At 38.3% G+C, this 14,284-nt stretch overlaps 1 protein-coding gene across 6 annotated transcripts in view; it reads right to left on the minus strand.

The window, feature by feature from the left end:
• Nucleotides 1–14,284, minus strand: part of GULP1 (GULP PTB domain containing engulfment adaptor 1) — a 147,073-nt gene that overhangs the window by 79,491 nt on the left and 53,298 nt on the right. Inside the window, exon 1 of one of the 6 annotated variants that reach the window (XM_042874838.1) lies at nt 12,500–12,569. The exons of the other annotated variants lie outside the window; for them this stretch is intronic. The gene's annotated coding sequence lies outside the window, so the exon portion shown is untranslated. Of the gene's footprint in view, nt 1–12,499; nt 12,570–14,284 lie in introns of those variants that run through there. 6 annotated transcript variants of the gene reach the window in all.

Below are 14,284 nucleotides of genomic sequence, written 5' to 3' on the forward strand. Positions count from 1 at the left end.
CTACACCTCTACCCTTCTCTCACAGCAACCAAGTCAAAAGAGAAGAAAAAATGAAATCAAGTATTTGACATCAATTATCTCTGAAATTAGCTAAAATGTCAGTATATCCAAGGCCATCAATATGATTAGAAAGTTAAGATACTCAACGCAGCCCAAAGACTTTGCAGCACTTGCCCTGTTCAAGAGACACCCCAGGCTCAGGGACAAGAACAGTTATAGAATCATAGAATCACAAGGTTGGAAACGACCTATAAGTTCATCCAGTCCAACCATCTCCTCATCACCATTGCCACCACAAGCACTACACCATATCACACAGCACATCGTCCAGATGCCTCTTGAACTCTGCCAGGGACGGCGACTCCACCACCTCCCTGGGCAGCCATTCCAGTGCCTGACCACCCTCTGGGAGAAAAAGTTCTTCCTTACGTCTAATCTAAACCTCCTCTGGTACAACTTGCGGCCATTGCCCCGTGTCCTGCTCGTTGCCTGGGAGAAGAGGACAAATCCCTCTTCACCACAACCTCCCTTCAGGAGGTTGTAGAGTGCAATGAGGTCTCCCTTGAGCCTCCTCTTCTCCAGACTGAACAATCCCAGCTCCCTCAGCCACTCCTCACAAGACTTGAATTTTGAGTTTACAGCCAGATTTATGATTTGTCTCATGTAGCCCTGTCAGTTTTCTTGAATGGTAATAGAGGAATCACTTGAGTTCTCTTTCATGATTAGGAGATCACCGTATCTTAATTTTTCCACCAAGCCTTACTTCACCCACTCCCCCGCACCCAGATTCTGTCTTCTGAGCAGACATCTACATCTGCACACAGTCAGATGCTGGCTGTGTTTCAAGAGAACACCATTAAAGCATTTTGTTTAAAACATAGAGTAACCATGAAAACTATTGATCTTTATATCTGATATAAACATCAGTTTAACTACTAAAAGTCTGCATGTCTACTCCAGTAAACATGCTAAAATGCAATGAAGTCCTTATTTCTTGCTTTATAATGAAAATATGTGGGAGATGTAATGGATTTGCTTAACAAGAATAAAGATACATATCAGTATTAGAACAAACCACATCAATAAAAGCCATAATCCTGTGATTCTGCGACAATAGACATCTTGTTTTTGTTAAAAACATTCCCTATTTCAATTAAGACAAAACATAAGGAGAACAAGTTTGCTTTGTCCATAACTCCTACTCCTCTGGGAATTGTTCAATTCCCCTGGGAATGCTGCTAATCACTGAAAAAAACATGATTAGCTTCAAGTAGCTGTTTTTCAAATTCCCTCCAGCTCTAACACGAGCAACTCCTCCAACCTCTCAGAAGCAGAAGAAACAGATGGTTACATGCCCTCAAAAATGTTGGTAATCTCCACCTAAACAAAAGTCCTCGGTTGCCTAATGGGCAAGGAGGTGTCACTAGGCTGTTGTAAGCAATACTGGAAAGTTTTGACTAGAGGATACCAACAGACAATATTGTTGAGTAAACACAAGCTGTTCTTTGATCATGAATATTAAAGTTACTTTCTGGTAAAATATAATGCTCTTTCTCAGAATGCTCAATACAGAAAGCTGCTGGATGAAACAGATTTGCCAAGCACTCTGCTAAAAGCTTACAATGAAACAAAAGTCAAAATCCCATGACCATGCAGGGGTCCCTCTATAGACAGGGGAGTCCTTCCTGTGAGCTCATTTGTTTAATATAGGGTAAAGCAGCTGTAGCAATCAGAAGCACTGGGGAATAAGCATGTGGACAAAAATATTTAATTACTCATCATGAAGGAAGACACACCTATGTAAAGAATGTTCCTCCGCCTTTCTATTAGGAGCTTGCTTCAGCTTCAGCCAGAAACCAAATGCTACTTGAAAAACGAACTTACATGCAATTTCACAAAGTGATTAGTGGACAAAATACAACAAGGTATTGACTTGGGATATTTTGTGTCACTTCAGTTATTTATTTGGGGGCAAAAAGAAAGCGAGAAGGAAGAAAGAGAAAGAAGGCAGCTTAGAAAATAATTTCATTGAGCTAACAATAACACAAATTGCAAACGACAGCCAAATTCTGAGTAGTGGTTTTGTAAGGCTGAGTGCCTTTCATGTGGCATGGAAAGCTGAGAATGTAAGCTGCCATAGCAAACTGCAACCGTAACGGCAGAAAGCAAGTACCTTCATCTCCCTTTCCCTTTGCGTTCACTGGCATTAAGACCTTAACTTTTCACAGTGAGAAGCAAGGCAAAACGGCCAGGGTTGTGGGTGACTGAGGTGTTTGCAGGTATTTGGTCTGATGGGCACAAGGCTAATGAGGATTGAAGCTGAAGCTGTCACCTCAGTAATTGCTTTTGATCATTAATGCTAATGGTGGTTGCTGTCTGTGCCTATGCAACAAAGGAGGCAGAACAAAGGGAAGCTGTAGCGTCCTTCCAGAGCCAGATAGAAGCAACTGCAACCTGTCCTGCTGCTGCAGTGGCACGGAGGCCATCCCACAGACATCTGTGTGTGCCTGAGGTCTCCTTCTGAAAGGTTCAGTTTTAATGTTTTCTAAATTTAGATCCATCTCAGGCAAGCCATGAGGGAGCACTTAGTAAAGGGATGAAACAAGCCACCAGTGTTACTTGCCTTGTTTTTCTTAATTCCTCTTCATCGCTGGACACGACTCAGGATTTATTAGGGTTTCCCCACACTGCAACCTTCACCCTCAAATGGCACAGGCTATAATGGCCTGAACCAGTGTATTCTATGCCTCTTTCTCATTGGACAAATAACTCTTCCCTGAAAATCTCCCTAGGACACCTCAACTTGCATCCACCAAACTGCTTTAAAAAAAATAATTTTAAAAAAAAAGGGTCAAACATGCCCTCCTCCTTTTCACATACTAACATCCCACAGTGAGCCAAATTAAGATGGGAACACTGAAGTTTTAGACTGTTTTCCCTATCAGATCCCAGCCTTTTGAGCTTAGTGGATAACGTTTCTCAGAAAATGAAGCACAATGTGCCTTAAATCCTGTTTTCCAAAGGGCTGCACCACACAGGAATGTGTGATTCATTGACTTGCAATGAAACATAGGCTTATAAAGTTACTGCTGAAGGTAAGATGAGAAGCTTTGGAACATAACAGCTATAAAATTATTTTGTAAGATCACAACTTCCAAATATGTGAAGACATTATGGAAGAAAATAAGAACATTAGACTACATGAACTACACAAAATGAGGCTAACTCCATCATATCATTATATACTCCCTTTTCTTTAATACAACGAATGAAAGAGCAACTTGCCACAAACCTTTTCACCTCTATAAGAGTCTAAAGGAAAATATATTGATGTGTCTGGGAACAAAACTCATATAGTCCCTGTAGCCACTCTTCATCTTTGGTCAGCAAGCAGTTCCATTTAATGTTAAATTATTTCCATCCTTTGATTTTATAAGCAATAATAGTCTTCTATTCAGACTTCCCATCTTGGCTTTTTATCCCTCCGTTTCTTAACAACATGCTACTCCTTTAAATGGGAAAATTCTGTCAAAAAGGAAGTGAGTAACAGGTGACAAGTGGATAACAATGAGATATCTGGTAACTAAATCACCTTCTCAGGCAGCATTAAAACTAAATAAAAAACTAAAGCAGTTAAAAAAAAAATTATGAATGGCTTCACTGTGCTTTATCAAGGAATTGCATTACTTATGGATCAAACTAGAGTTGATGCTGTATTAATGGAAGTAGTTTTCATGCCAGCAACATTCCCTTCTTCTCAAACTTCTTGAATTTGGCATGAAAAACTGATATTCTTATTTTGTTCCCTATAATAATACAATCATGGCAGACTTTAAGGAGAGCTTCCTTTTCCCTTAAATCCAGGAGGCCCAGTGTCTAGAGTAACATGGTAATGCATTTCAGCCATGTCAACCTTGTCTTTTCACTACTGTACAAGAACTTACAGATGTCAGATGTTTAGAGCCAACAAAACAGCTTTCCACGTGTTCACTCAGAAGGAACTCAGTCATTGCCATCTGCATCCGAATGACAGACAGATGGCAAACATCTTGCCTGCTTGCACTCAGGGGGGTCAGTGTTACCCATTAGCCATTTGATCATCTCTACTGATCCGAACAAGTTCGCTGCCTTTCCCATTACTTTCAGGCATGAAAGCTTCAGACTTGAGCTTTGCTAGTGTTTTTAGAAGCCATGGAGTGGATTCACTGATGGGTTCCACCAGGAACAAAACATACCAAAGCAACCAAAGCTCTTAACATAGTTCTGGTGGAAGGGATAGCAGACTGTCCAGCTGTTGTTCTCTGCTGTGATTTTTTTGTTTGTTTGCTTGGCTTTGACTTGAGAATGAGTAAGCCTCCAAAACTTTAACTAGTCCTTATTGACTGGACAAATACAGTTTTAAAAAATATGTCCTGACAGTAAAAATGGTTACTCCTACATTAGCATCATCCTTGCAAGAACTGATTGCTGCACACATTTGTTTTGCTGCTGACAGATGTAGCACAATCACTTCACTGTATTTCCTTTGCAGGAGAAAAAAAAAAAAAAAAAGCTATCTTCAAGTCTCCAAACAATAGTTTTTCTTTGTTTAGCTTTCTACATATATTCTCCAAATGAATAACACAGCACTCTGAGTAGCATAATTTAGTTTTGCTTGCAAAACTTCAAAACTTCAGCAGATCTTTCCAGAGGTAAATGCAGTTTAACCCATTTTACTACCTTGCCCAGCTTGAAGCACAAGACATACTATTGTGAGCACATGCTCTACAAATCCCACAGGACCACTCTACACACTTCCTGAAACGTGCAAATGAAGTTTAAAAGCACATTATTGAAGTTCAACAGATGATGAAAAGGATGTGAAAAACACAGATGTCTGTTTCAACAGGAGGTAATCAGAAAATTTCTAGGCAAATATCAAGGAACAGACAGCAAAAGAACGGTGAGGATAAATATGCCTGCAACTCATCAAGCACCTGTGTGATTCTTGCAGTTATACAGGCTTCACAATGTACACCAGATGCTTTGTGTACAGTGACTGGACTAGCAAACGCTGAGGCAAAACCACAAGAGCGGCACAGCATGCCATCTCTGTCAGAAATTTACAGAATCATATAATCACAGATTATCCCTAGTTGGAAGGGGACTCACAAGAATCATCTAGTCCAACTCCTGGCTCCACATAAGACCACCCAAAATTGAAACCCTCTGTCTTACGAGCGTTGTCCAACTGCTTCTTGAACTTCGGCAGCATGGGGCTGTGAGCACTGCCCTGAAGAGCCTGTTGCAGTGCCTGACCACCTCTTGGTGAAGAACCTTTCCTAATACAACGCCTCAGTTCTCCTGACGAAGCTCCAAACCATTCTCTCATGGTCTTATCACCGTCACCAGAAAGCAGAGCTCAGTGCTCCGTGTGAGGAGCTGTAGGATGCCATGAAGCTCCCTCTCAGCCTCCTCTGCTCCACACCCAACAAAAGCACCTCAGCTGCTCCACATACACTTCGCCCTCTAAGACCTTCACCATCTTTTTTGCACTACTTAAACTTCGCAGCCATATTTTCTAGAATTCAGCACATGGATTCAATCTTACTTTTCAAATGCATTTGTGAAGGTGAAGAATGCCCACATAAAGAACAAAACACCAGTATAAGTGACATACATGAAATCATACCATAGACATCACATCTTTATTTATAAACAAGAGACAAGAAACTACAGCATAACCCCCAGAGGACAACGTGAGTCCCTACAGCATTGAAGCACTACAAAAACCACTGCTAAAGCAAACTAAAACTAGGCATCAGCTGGGGAAATAATAAAAACAGAACCACCAACATAAAACTGTACTCTATAGCCAATTGTTACCTCAATAGACATGCTATTCTCTCATCCCTGCAACTACATACTCATTTCCAATAAAATGAATTATGCATAGCTGTTCAGTATACTTAAAGTCACTCCCAGGACAATACCATATAAAATGCTAGTATTTGCTAATGAAAAATAAATTATTTAATGTTTCAGATGCATATTTAATAACTTCATGAAAACTTGTATCCTGCATTTCTGAAACAATTTAATTTCACTATACTATTCAAGAATCAACCTCACAAGAATTGAGCATATCTATATTCATGTATTTGACGCAAGTCCATTTCAATAGAAACAACAAGGAGTTCTGAAAGAACAGCTGTGACATCACAAACAAAACTGAGCACAATGATGACTGAAAATTGGAGCAACTTAAAAAAATTTCTAGAGTAGGGAATAGTCAGTACAGGACAGCGCTAAAAAATTCAGCTCAGAAACACAGCTCATCTTCAGCTAAACTCTTCCACAATCTATTCTGATTTAATGGAAAACTTACATAACAGGACTGAAGCAAATATCATCCTTTGGAAACTGTGTGAATATATAAACATAAACACCTGCAAAGGTGTACAGCATAAACTGGATCACTGATGGCACGCAGGAGAATAAAGGCAGCTCTAAAGACCGGATGGAATGCCAGCCTCCAATAATTTTATGGCCTCATTCCTTGTATTACAACAGAGAGCACAGTGAGGATCAACCAAAGAGGATGGATGCTACCTCTACTTCATGGAACTTTGTCCATGGTACTGTGAACCAGAATTTTTGAGTATGTGTGACACTCACTATGGATTCCAACAAAGCTTTACAGTACACTTTCTCTCCCTCTGCTTTTGGTTGCTTTTTCCAGCTATCATTGCTACTTGGTCTTTCAAATTGTCCTAGCTTGCCAGTTGATCTTTATGAAATGTTCTGCTATCAGAGGCACTCCTGCTGTTCTGTGATGAACATAGGATAGTGCACTTGAGCAAGTTCTTTGCTAAATGACACTTCACTTAAGAAATTAATACTTAAGAAGTCTCTTGTTCAGATTCCTGGAAGAACAGAATCAATTCACCACATATCTGGAACTCTGCTCAGCTACCTGATTAAATCTCTCTTATGAGGAAATAATCCTGTATTTATCTAAAGTATTTACATTTACCATATTATTCCCTTAAGCCGTATATTGCTATTTGCATTCAATAAAGCAAAACTTTGTCTTAATCATCTTTTTTGCTGCTGTTGTATGACGTTAAGAGGATATCTTGTCTTAAAATACTTTGCCACCATATTACCTAAAGCATTTACAGTCTTAGGACATCGCAGGATTGGTCTAACTGCCTGGTACCAATACAGGTCTGCAGTGCTATGCAGTTTCCTATCAAAAGCATGGTGGTTCCTTCTCAGGGTTTCCCTTTTTTTTTTTTTTTTTTTTTCTGTTAAAGCAAAAGGGAACAAATGCACAAAAATAAGTTACCTGTGCTTCTTCCCTGTTAGCTTTGCATGAGAAACAACTTGCCCAGAAATCTAAGCCACGTATCAACCTCATATTTAATATGGGATTGTTCGTGGTTTTGTGATATTTAATGTTTTTGTTGTTGTTGTTTGTTTTGGTGGTGTTTTTTGTTTTATGTTAAAGATACGTTAAAGCAACAATTATCTGGCGCTGTGTCCCTATTCCTCAGTGCAGAGTAGGCTCACATGCATGAAATCACATCTTTCACACAGGATGATGAACAACCTCACTCATGACATTTACAACTGCTGATTAACCTGTTTCATGACTTCTCCTTTACAACCCAGTGATTGAAATTATTTCAACTGATAACTCTGTGCATTAGAAAATGTGCACTTTTCTTCCTAAAGTCAAAATTTTTATTTTTTATTATAATTTTTATGCTATTCTATATTTTCTTTTTACTTACAAAAAGAACTAACTGCTCCTTGATGTCTCTTGACTTTACCTGTATTGTAATAGCTGCAAATGGGTACACGTAGCACATCCCCATAGGTCAGTAACCAAGTGGTACAGAACTTCATTTGCTGATAGATAGAAAGCTGCTAGCAGACACCACCATTTTTCTGCTCGTAATTGATTAATCAATTAAGAGCAGGAAATTACATTTTAAGAAGTTTTCTTTGCTCAGTGGACTTTTAGCTATAACAGTACCATTCAAATTCCTCTTTAGAAAAAGTTAAACTGCATTTTTGGTGTTTATTTTTGGTGTTGAAAATATACATACTAAGTAGCACCAAACACTAAGTACAAAATGCTTTTTTGCTTTCAATTGCTAAGACTTCTAATGTACTTCCATACTCACCACTAAACTCTTTGCTGCATATTTTGGCAGTTCAAGATGTGTAACAATGTAATAGTGATATTTCCAAGTACAAAGTCAGAATCATCATTACAGAATTTGAGTCATAATTCCCCAGATCAAGGAAATAAAGCAACCTGAATTCATTTTTAAATTTGCCTCAAGTGACTGAGTTGAAATGCTAACAAAGCACTGTTTTTACTCAAGACCAGAATGCTGCATTTTACATTGTATTTTTCACAACAAATACATGCACAATTAACAGTGCTTATCTGATGAACACAGACGCACTGAATTGCAGAAACTCACCTCAATCATTTGTCTAAGCTCTACGGCTATTGCAAGTATCAGCATCATCCATCTTGACTACCTGCTTGTCCTAAATATCCATGCAGCTCCCACACTGTTACTGTATTTGACACATCATTTAATCACATAGTAAGCATCTGCCAACTTTATAGGTCAGAGTTGCATTTTCTAAAAAGCAGAGTAAGGACAGGAAGCTCCAGAGTAAGGACAGGATGCTCCAGAGAACACATTTCTCCCATCATTTAGCAGTATCGGATGGAACACACTGCGGATGAAGTACTTAAGTGGATACATAAGAAGTGTGAAGAGTGAGATGGAGGAAATTAAGTGCTAGAAACATACTCCTTGCTTCCAGAAGATATCCTATGAATAGAGACATGGAGCACACCAATATGCAGGGCACCCACATTAAAGCAACGCAATGAGAGGGCAGAAGCCCATTCAGATAAATTCTAGTTGTAAATTCTGAACCACTCAGTGCTGGAGAGGAACAAAACTAACAGTTGTAAGACTGGCGGTTTTATATTAACATTGTTTTTCAGGGACCTGCTGAAATACTTTGTGAATAACTCTTCAACAAATATATACCACCTTCCCAATAAGAAACTGCAAAGCACTGAGCTGTGTCACTTATTCACAGGTAGCAGAGGGCTCTCCGTAGTTGATCATAATACTGACTGCCACAGCTCAGCCCACCAAAGGCAGATGGGCAGCCAACCATACATACTCGCACAAGTCTTTAATATTTACGCCCCAGTATGGCAGAGTAACCATTAGAACAGTAAATGGAATCTCTGATTAAGTCTGCACGTCTTCAATTCACTCAGGAAAATGAAACATACTTGAAAAGGAAGGAGGTGAAGGCAGCATGTAGAAGAGAAAAGCCCTGCTTGCTGCTACCTGATATCAGTGCAAGATCAAAACTGAATTTCAAAGTGGTACATTAATCTCTATGTTTCTGATATTTTCAGCGCTTTTTTTTCTTAATTAGCTTTAGGTGCTCTAAAATTCATAGAGGGGAAGAAAAAAAAAACAAACCCAAGAACACCAACCCTTGCTAAAAACAGTAACCTTTGATTTTCTGCTGTGTTTCATCACTGAAAGATGATCTATATGGTTACCCAAGCCCAATTTTTTTTTCATAAAACATGAAGGATATTTAATATATATATAAAATAGACCATAATGTAAATGTTCCTGTCAAAGTGCATTTTTGTTTAAAAGCTTGCAAGAATGAGTAACATTTGCTCAGAAAGCTCCTTCATTCACATTTTTTCCTCTCCTTTTGGAATTCCAGTCAAAAATTCAAACCAGAGCTGTTAGATACCATATATGTCTAGTGAGCCAATCAAGATTTTTGTTCTTTAATGGCTAATCATGCAGCAAGATTTTTCAACTATCAAAGAAAGGATTTATGTAAAACCTCTCAAAATATTGTTACCTAAGCTATCATTTGCAGTCCAGACAGCATCTAGATGAAGCAACACATCTTAGATCACGTTACTTGTCAAACATTTGTAAGCATAATTGGTGTTTGTACTTCCATTCCAGAAGTGAAAATGTCCTTTTGACAAACAGAAGTCAATAAAAATCAGGAGAATAGGTTAGAGAACCACAGGAAGAAATTACCATGCACAAAAGACCTTAACTACACTTTGGGCAGCTCCAGCCTTCACACTTTGGTGTCACAACAAGCTTAAAGATGACGATTTAAAGAAAGCGACAGTTTACTAAACAAATCCAAATAGGTGTCAAAGGAGCATTTCAACAGTTTATGTCTGCAAGAAGTCAGAATCAAACAGCCTCGTAACCAAGATTACATGATAGTCTAAATTTTTTAATTCTGGAATTGAACTCCTGGCAATGATTTACAAACTTAGAAATGTATACAAATAAAGAAAAATAAATGAAGCATGAAATATAGTACCTTTATTTTTAATAACACTACATGCTTGCATGCTATATCCACAATCATGGAGATGTGAAACGCAATGTGTTTGGACTGATCTTGAGATGGGGAAGGAATTGCAGTTGTTCTTTTCTCTCCAGCAGGATAAAAGCAATAAAAAAATCCTTCCAATTTTTTATAAAGTATGTATTTAGGGAGAGAGATCTTAAGGTGAATTATAAAAAAAAATAGAAAGTGGCAACAGGTGGCATGTGGAAATTCAGAAGGAAGCCTTTTTCCGTTTCACATCTCATGGAAAAAGAATTGGATAAAAAAAAGATGATATTAGCTAACAAATATATGCTGTGCAAAGCTACTGAGCTGTTCACCACACATGGACTGGCTGGTTTTTAAGACTACAATAACTCAAAAGTATTGAAATTCAGTGAACAAACTTCTTTTTATTGTGGTGCTTTGCTTTCTTTAAAATAAATGAGGGGCAGATGGGGAGGGCTGCATCTCCCCTACAAGCAATATAATATGCTACAGAGCTGTCTCAGAGAACTATCCCAGCTGGCCTCTGAAATTTGGGTTCGTTTGTTTAGTCACACTGAGAAGTATACCTCTGTAAATACAGAATGTGACAACCAATATAAATCCCTAATCTAGCCAGTCATTGTATCTGTTATAGGTAAGTAAATATGGGAAGCAAGCAGCCTTCAGGAGGAACTTCAACAGCAAAATATTATTAGCTCAAGACACTAACAGATTACAGACAGATAATGGGCAAGATGCAGACACAGTCATTTCCAACTCAGTTCAAGCAACATTATTTGTTCGTTTGGTGAAAGGACAAGAATTACAAACACAGTAACAAAACCCATCACATTTTTGTTAGCTTAGATGCTTTAAAAATCATATTATATGTTTTCAGGCTGCTGGTAACATTTTTGGAAATCACTTAAAATACTACTCATTTTATTCACATAGACGTAATTCACAGGACTTCTTACAAAACATTTTTCATCAAACAAAAACAGCATGCTGTTAGTAATCAACATTTAACGCACTGTCTCAATACACAATTTTACTATAATTTCATCTTCCTTTTCTAAGACATACAGCACAATGAAAAAAACCACTAATGTACAACCATGAATAGAAGCATAAAGACCTGGTAACAGTTCTCTTCCAAGTTTCAGTATAGTAAAAAAAAAAAAGCTAAACATAACATGGAAGAACAACAGCTTGATGTTCGTGATGAGAGGCCAACCAAAGCAGTTCAGACACAGGCTGGGCACCATCACTACTACAGAGAGACTTAGAATGACAAAACACGTTATTTCTCAATGCACAACGTGGAAATACTATTTACATTTTCCACATATGCAAGGACTGCAACCACATGCACTGCAGAAGTTACTAGATGCTGATCCATAGCTCTGGTAGCCTTTTGGTTACCAACATCGTTAAAAAGTTTGAAAACATACTTAGATTCTAGTATATTGCCTGCAAGCATCTAAAAATCAACAGCATTTATAAGACAAATAAGTCAACGAAATCCTAGAATGGTTTCTCAACATGCAAACACCATCATCACTTTTGCTTGGTTCTGTTGGTCAATTCTAATAATTCAAATAAGTTCAAATAAGGAAAAATTACTCAACTGCTTCAGGATAAGCTACAAGATTAAAAAACAAATACAAATCAAAGTCCATGTCATTAACAGAATCTGCAACTTCTTATTCCTCTACATAGCCCAGAGAGTTTTTAAAGGAAATTCCCAGACATGCAAAAAATGTTTAAAATTAAGAAATCTTTCTATTTTCTATATCAATCTTTCCCATATTTACCAGACTCCACTTTGAAGCAGTTGCAACACCCCCGTTTAATAGTACAGCAGACAACCTGAACATTCAATTTCTGTTCCATAAGTTCATGGTTTTAAATGCAGCACTAGCAGACCTAGACTTGAACTGGTGAGCCAAGCAAATCATAGTCATTATCATCACGGATTCATTTGACAGACTTATCTTTAAGTGTACTCTGGTTTGGAAACTGAAAGTTAATTGTGACTTAACATTCTGAGCTCTGTCTGATGTTTTCATCCACCTAAAAGCTGAGTACTTACACTACTAAGTACGGAACGGCCATCTGGACATTTCACTCGCTCTAAAAAAAGCAGGCAGTGAGACCACAACTCATTGTTTGCAAGGACCTAAGAAAGATACGAAGTTTTAGGTTACAGCAGTTACACCCCTGGCAGTAGAAACAAAAGTTAGCTCACTAACTTAAACTGGTTTCATGGTCCTCTTTAGGGTTATCCTAAAGCCAAAATGAGTTGTTCCGACGTCTGGCAATTTGATTACAATGCTCATTAAAGACATATTTGAAAGGAAGCAATTTGAATCACCTGTTTTTCCCCCCAAACCACCAATCCTTTCTGAGGTGGATACCCATTCCTTATTGTAAAGATTCATCTAAATAAGTAATCCACTGGAATTGTGCTACTTGACTTACTATTGCTCCTCAAAAGATGGCCTATTAAGAAATATTATACCCAGAGCACCCTGGAAAGGAAAAAAGCCAAGACCTGCCAGGAAACAGAAAGCTGCCCAAATTCAAAGCTGTCTTAAAGAGAGCTTACTGTGAGTCAGCAGAATTGTCTCATTTCAGCCTTCTCTCTCTCCTCCTCAGGCACACACTAGTCTTAACTACAGCGAATATTCAGAATTATAAAATCCCAGAGCAGAAATATGCAATAGTAAGGCTAAGGCTGATACAAGCTATAGATACTTCTGCAACTGCGAATGATTCTTCACAGCATATGTACAGTGGAGTAGATAAATTTGCTCAACTTGCAGGAACAGTCTAGATGTGAACACTACATGAGTTCAATTTAACTAATAAGCACAAGCTAGGCTGCTGATATGGCTGCATTTCTGCAAGGACTGATCACATCCTTTTTCATTTCTGACTTGTTTCTCATTTACTTCAAAGAAAAGGTGAGCTTCTTTGCACTGATGCATTATCTAAAGTAGTAACTTCTTCAACTGTCCTCAAGGAAAGTTTGCAGTCAGCTATGTAGCATCCCTAGAAATTCATATGAGATTATATAATGATTTTAGATAAGAATTGTGCTGAATTTAGCTTATCAGTTAAAGATAAAACACAAACTATAACAAGAGATCTCAGAGTTCTGAGTCATTGGTATCTTCTACCAAGCCAAGTTTGAACCCACACCCAAACAGCTGATGTCAGCTAAAACAGCTAAGATGTTTCTGCTGTGACATTTAGCGCAAAAATGAGTGTACACTGTTCACAGTTACAGAAGTATGTCTTTCGTTTTCATGGACACATAAACTGGTTTGGGTTGGAAAGGATTTCAGATCATTTAGTTCCAGCCCTCCTGCCGTGGGCAGAGCTGTCACCATCACATCAGGCTGCCCAGGGCCCCATCCTACCTGGCCTTGACCACCCCCAGGGGCGGAGCATCCACAGCTTTTCTAGGCAACCTGTGTCAGTGCCTCAACAACTTCTGAGTAAAAAAAAAAAAAAAAAAAAGTCTTCCTAATATCTCATCTAAATTTCTCCTCCTTCAGTTTAAAATTGTTTCCCCTTGTCCTATATTATTGTTTTTAAGGCAGACAGAGAAAGCAAAAAGGAAAGATGGGAAGCAGATAAAGCAACCTTCTTTCCTCAATGCTTCCACTAATATCTGGAGGTCGCAACATATGAGATCTTTCTCTTTTCTCCTTCCACCTATAGTATCTCAGAACATGTGATCTTAGACCACTTCCAAGCATCCCAATAATAAACTTTTTCACTACCGCAAATTCTGTCTTGCTGCTTTATCCAACAGCAGAGAGACAAAAACAATACAAAATACAACTCAATACACAAAGCAGAATACTAC

Source organism: Lagopus leucura, unplaced genomic scaffold (genome assembly GCF_019238085.1).
Source record: "Lagopus leucura isolate 7727_CA_CO unplaced genomic scaffold, USGS_WTPT01 Super-Scaffold_100012, whole genome shotgun sequence".
NCBI classification, from domain to species: Eukaryota; Metazoa; Chordata; class Aves; order Galliformes; family Phasianidae; genus Lagopus; species Lagopus leucura.